The sequence below is a fragment of the Aquarana catesbeiana genome, linkage group LG13 (genome assembly GCF_042186555.1).
Source record: "Aquarana catesbeiana isolate 2022-GZ linkage group LG13, ASM4218655v1, whole genome shotgun sequence".
NCBI lineage: Eukaryota > Metazoa > Chordata > Amphibia > Anura > Ranidae > Aquarana > Aquarana catesbeiana.
This window is the reverse complement of record NC_133336.1, coordinates 156077321-156083320: the sequence shown is the minus strand read 5'-3', so window position 1 is coordinate 156083320 and position 6000 is coordinate 156077321.

Sequence of the window (6000 nt, the reverse complement as noted above, 5' to 3'; positions counted from 1 at the left end):
AGAAATTCCGAGACATGGAACTCACTATGTCTATCGATAGCTGGTAGGGTAAATCTGATCAAGATGATCCTCATGCCCCAGCTATTATATATATATATATTTTTTTAATCCAACAAGATTTGATTAAGTTTGCAGGAAGAACATTACAAAAACATTGTAAGCAGATTTACATATCTCCTCTTATGCAATACATAATCCAGTAAACAATCAACGGTCTCAATATAACACGGCTAAGACCTTGTTCCAATTACAGTCAACCACTATCCATGTCTCACCCGGCATTGATTCCTAGCAACCTGTCATATACCAACTCCATAGGTGCTAATCCCGGTACATCCAACCATGGACCCCATATTTTTTCTCCCAGCTATTATATATACTTCACAACTCTCCAGTGGTGGTCCCTTTGAAAACATTCAGAATTGTAAACTCCCTTTTCCGTCTGTTAATTTGGAAGAATCGCCCTCCCAGAATCAAGCTTCAACACCTACAGCGCCCTAAAGTACCATTTGTTGCATCTTCCTCAATTATAGAAAGAAGAGTAGCTGGATTTAAAGTAACACATCGTTTGATTGTTAAATTGGATGGAGCAAAAAGAGCAGACTGGTACTTGTCAAATCTACTGGCAGGCACATGTCTGGTATTTACTTGATTCCTGATTTCCTGTACTGCATGTGGCACATACAGGATCAGAGCAGAATCTAGTAAAAGCTCAGTTACTTTGTCTAGCAGCAAAATGCAGGATCCTATGGCTCGCATACAACTGGGGGAGCCTTTAATGACAGGGTCTAATGAGGCTGATAAATACATCACAGGCCTCTGTTTGTCTCCATGTAGCTGGGTGAGTACACCTGCAGCAAATCCATTGACTTCATCACAGAACTATGAGAAAGTCTTAGTACAGTCAGGAAGTACAATGGCAGGAGCTTCAGACAAAATTTTAATAAGCTCCTTCATCTGCAATTCATTGTCCCATGTTTGAAAGGGTTTCTAGTGGTAACCTTATATAGAGGAGCCATAAGTTCTGATGCATTTGGAATCCAGTACCCACACTATCCCACTAACCCCAGTAAGGCACGTAGTTGCCGTACATTTCTTGGCTTTTCAAATTTTTGTAGAGTTTTAACTCGATCTGGGGTTAGGTGATGGATTCCATGTGAAATGCAGTGACCCAGTAAGATCACTTTCTCTTGGCAGGGATTGGGAGATTCGTATTAACTAAACTTCTGTCTTTGTCCAAAACCTTCTATCAGTGCAAAAATCTTGGCAGTATTGTAGCTTATGCTAACTTTGTTGTTACTATTATAGAGAAACATGAGAAGGCTTACTGTTTCTCTGTTACAAATGTCCTTTGTATCAGAACAAATAAGCAAATCATCTATGTACTGAAGCAAAACTGTGTTAGGATGTGAGGGGGAAAATTGGTCCAATACTTGCTTTAACACAGTATTATATTCAGAGGGGCTACTCACACAGCCTTGGGGCAATCTTGTCCATGCTAACTTTTGGGCATCATGGGTAAATGAAAAAAGATGCCAGTTATCTGGGTGCGGGGGCACAGAAAAGAAAGCATTTGCAAGATCAATCTCTGTAAAGCAGGTGCTGGAGGCAGGAATTCCACTTAGTAAAGTGCAGGGGTTGGACACCATTGGGGTATCTGCCTCAATTATATTGTTATTGGCTCTCAAATCATGCACCATGCGGTATGTCATCTGCCCACCCTTCTTGTCTGGCTTCTTTGCAATTGGGAACAGGGGTGTATTGGCTTGGGACTTAATTGGTACAACAACCTGTGCTGCTTTCAGTTGAGTGATTTGATCCCTTATCCCCTCAGTCATAGCAATACTTAGTGGGTACTGTTTAATCTGTGGGAGATGGGCTCCTGGTTTAATTTTCATCATGACTGGGATGCAATTCAGCAGACCTACATCATATTTGCTGGTGGACCATAAATCAGCGGGAATCACTTTCAGTTCTGGTGGAAATGGCGGAGTGGAGTCTTGGATTAAAAATACTCCACAGGCAGAATTTAAAACTTCTCCTGACAGACTACTGACCACTTGGACTCCTGTCGGAGTGTAGTCTATGTTTGTTAAAATTTGGTTCAAAATGTCACCTCCAAAAGATTGGTAGGAACTGTGTCTGAAACTAACACTTTAGTGACAATTTCTGTTTGCTGTCCTAGCCTGAGTTTAGGTGGCTTGGACTCAACCAAATCAGTAGAGGTCCCAGTTAGGCCAACACATGAGATAACATTTGTAGATAATAATCCTGGAAGTAAGTCCTCTATATTAAAAACACTTCGGCTTGCACCAGTATCTATTAAACAGGTTAATTCTGTTTCTCAGGATAGGGGAGTTCTTGTAAAAATACTTTTACTCTGGCATCAGGACCATTGTCTCCCCTATTTAACATGATTGATACTGGCATGCCATTTTCCTATGCCTGATCCACTGCTTTTGGCAGAGAACTGGGATCAGCATGAGGTGCCTCTAAGCTCCTTTCTAGTCTACAGTCAGGAAGATGGCAGAGTTTGGCTATGTGTCCTTCCCCATTACAATTGTAGCATATCCCCGATTGCCATGATTTCTGAAATTGCCTTTGCCTCTTCCTCTCTGCTTCTCCATGTACATAACCTTGGGTTTGCTTTTTGGTTAATCCTGTTTTCTATGAATAACAAGATAGGTAGGAGGTCTTGAATAGAAATATTGCCTGCCTCAGGACTTGCTATGAACAACTTTACTTTCAACTGGGGTATTAAACCATCAAGAAACCTTTGTCTCACCAGTTGTGTAGGTGGACTTGCAGTTTCTCTCACCTTCTCTTCCTCTATTATAAGGCCTGCTTCCTCAGCCATATCGCTTAACGGCCTCCACTAAGCCCCTGTGGCTTCCTCTTTCTCTTGCTTAGCATTAATAAATTCAGCATGTCTGGTTTGTCCATATATTTGGAGCAATTTTTCCTTTAATTTCTCACAAACCTCCCATCCACTAGCCATCCTATCTAGATTTTTGATGTCTACACCACATACTTTAAGTATATAGCCAGACACGTTGCTTCCAACTGCTTTAATAAGAAGCTGATGAATGTCAGTAGCAGAAGCCTCTAATGCTTCCTGTGCAGCACTAAGTTTGTTTGCAAACCCAATTGGATTCTTTCTAGGATCTCCCAATCCATCTAATATGGCTCTCATTTCTTGGGGACTAAAAGGTACATGCCATTTAGTTTGAGACTTACTGGAGCATTACCTTCAAAAACTAATTTGGTTCTGACAGGATAAACTGCAACAGTTTGCTCTGTGACAGGGGCAGAAGGGGTGGCGTCTCCCTTCCTTCTCTCTTCATCTTGCTGCCACAATTTGGAAATTATGGTTTGCTCTGGAAGTTCAGACTCTATCTCTCTTTCTCTGGCCAAAGCCTTAAGTTCAGAGAGATCTAGCTTTGCATGTGTGCCTTTTGATTTATGACAATCATCTGTTTCTAGTATACGAGCCAAATCCCTCTTTGTAGATTGATATGTGGCTGTTAAACCTCTGTTCTCTACTATATTGCCCAGCTCATCTTTTGTGTGTTCTATGTAATCTATTTTTTTCTTCTTTTGTGGTTGGACCCCTTAAAGCCAATCTGGCAGCCCCATAAGGTGGGGGGGGGGGTCCTCCTCTACAGAGTCTTCTGGCCAAACGTAGTAAATTTGGGTAGTACTTTTATTAAACATCTCCGTTAAGCCAGTTTAATTTGCTACTTTAGCTTCTGTCTCCCATGTGCAAGCTATTCTCCACGTTCCTTCACTGCACAGTAGTGGGCCATAATCGTGCAGAAAAGTTTGTCATACTTTTAAATCATACTTCAGATTTTACAGGTTTAGCTGTTCCCTTTGTCCATTCTACCCATTTCTCTAGGGGCTCAGTATAGGCGGAACCGTACCTTCGGTTCATATATTCTCTAGCGCTCATCTTGCGCTGGGCATTTTCTGAAGGCCTCTCACCCTTCATTCCCTTATTTAATTTAATGCCCATAATGACTGGCCAGTCTTCTCTACTATGCCTATACCCTCTTGCCTCTAAAACAAATAGTACAGCAAATCTGCAGATTTACAAGAATAGTCTCCACTTATCTACGTGGATAGAAGGGGTTTATGACAATAGACAAAACACTCATTAAGAGACCCTCTTTGTCGCTTTTCTTCTCTGTGGGTTTTATCTGACCCTATCATGCGCCTCTGACCCAGGTCGCCCACAAGGAGTCAATGCAGGGAACTGCAGAGGATTCTCCCTATCCATACACAGTCCAACCCGTGAAGGGGGACACAAACACATTCACGCACACACGTTACCCAACCAGAAAGGTCAGAGAGTGGTCTGGTTTCCTTGAGAACCGACAGATAGGATACATAGGAAAGGCAGAAATATAGCAAGCTTAAGGACAGCTTACCTAGCCGGTATTTAGAGGTCTGCGTTCCTGATGATCCCCATCAAGGCGCGGTTCCTTCTGGAGACTCTGCCAAACTCCTGATATGACTCGCCAACTGTTATGAAATTATTTCTGATTGGGACTCTAAAAACAGAAGTTAATACTGCAGCTACAGGAACAGATTCACAGGACGCAATCACTGAGTTTAAAATGTATGTTCAGTGCCAAAATTTATTATTACATGTTATTTTATACATAGATAAGAAAGAGGTGGTGTGAGATGTTATTAAAACCTAACAAATAGAAATATGTTATCAAAAGCTAACAAATAGAAATATATTATTAAAAGCTAGCGAATAGAACAAGTGCAAAAGTAAGCCCTTGAGAGGGGGGAGTAGAGACAGGGAGAGCTTCTAGCAGAAGATGTGTCTATGTGTTAGGTGAAGGTTACAGAACACATTTCAACAGTGCAAACAAAATGGAGTCTCTTGTGCCTAAATGAACAATACAGTGAATGTCCATGTCATCTACTAGAATTGCTTTTACATGAAAGCCGACCGCCAACTGAAAAAACAATACCAAGATGATGCCAAAACCTGCAGGCATCATCCCGGTATAAGCACTTAGGTCCAGCGATGTACCAGTACATTGCTGGTCCTTGTTGGGTATATATTGCAATGTTCTTTTTTTATGCAGCCTGTGGGCTGAATGAAAAAAGAGAACCTAACAGATTCCTCCATTCACATCAATCGATGTGGACGAAGAAATCTCTGCCAAGAAAAGTGAAAAAAATATAAGCCAAAGCATGGGGGCGATCTGCCCTCTGATCACCCCAGCCCCCATGTTTCGGCATATATGCTATTTTTTTTTAGCTGCGGTGGTGAAATCACATCCTACAGCGCTGTGGTCATGGATTTATGTATTCTGCAAGCAAACCCTGTTGCTGTCAGAATAAACAGATCAGTGCTATACCTGCAAAGCAAACTATGGTTAACAATAAAACATAGTAACAATAAAACATTAACTCAATAAAACAATCCCTTTTTTTTGCAATCTGTGCCAAAAAAGAATAAAAAATACAGTATATACCAAAGCATAGGGGAGATTCACCCTCTGTCCACCCCAGCCCCTATTTATGTATGCTGAAAGCAAACTCTGTCAGAATAAACAGATCAGTGCTGCAGCTAAATGGCGTACCTGCAAAGCAAACAATGGTTAACAGTAAAAATAAAACATTACAGTATATCAGTATAGTATACAGTACAGTAAAACAGTAAGAACAGAACATTACCTCAGTAAAACGACAACTATTTTTGGCTTTTTTTTTAAAAAAAAAATATTTTTTTAAACCTTTTTTACACTTTTTTGTAACTATAAAAACTTAAAAAGTTCCAGGGTAGGGTCTCTCAAAATGCGTCAGTTTCCTAACTATCTAACATCTTTCAAGACCCTGTGTGAATGTGTGCACTAGACCAGTGGTCATCAACCCTGTCCTCAGGGCCCACTAACAGGCCAAGTTTGCAAGATAACTGAAATACAGCACAGGTGATATCATTTGCTGCTCAGTGATTGCAGTGTTCTAGTCTGCACC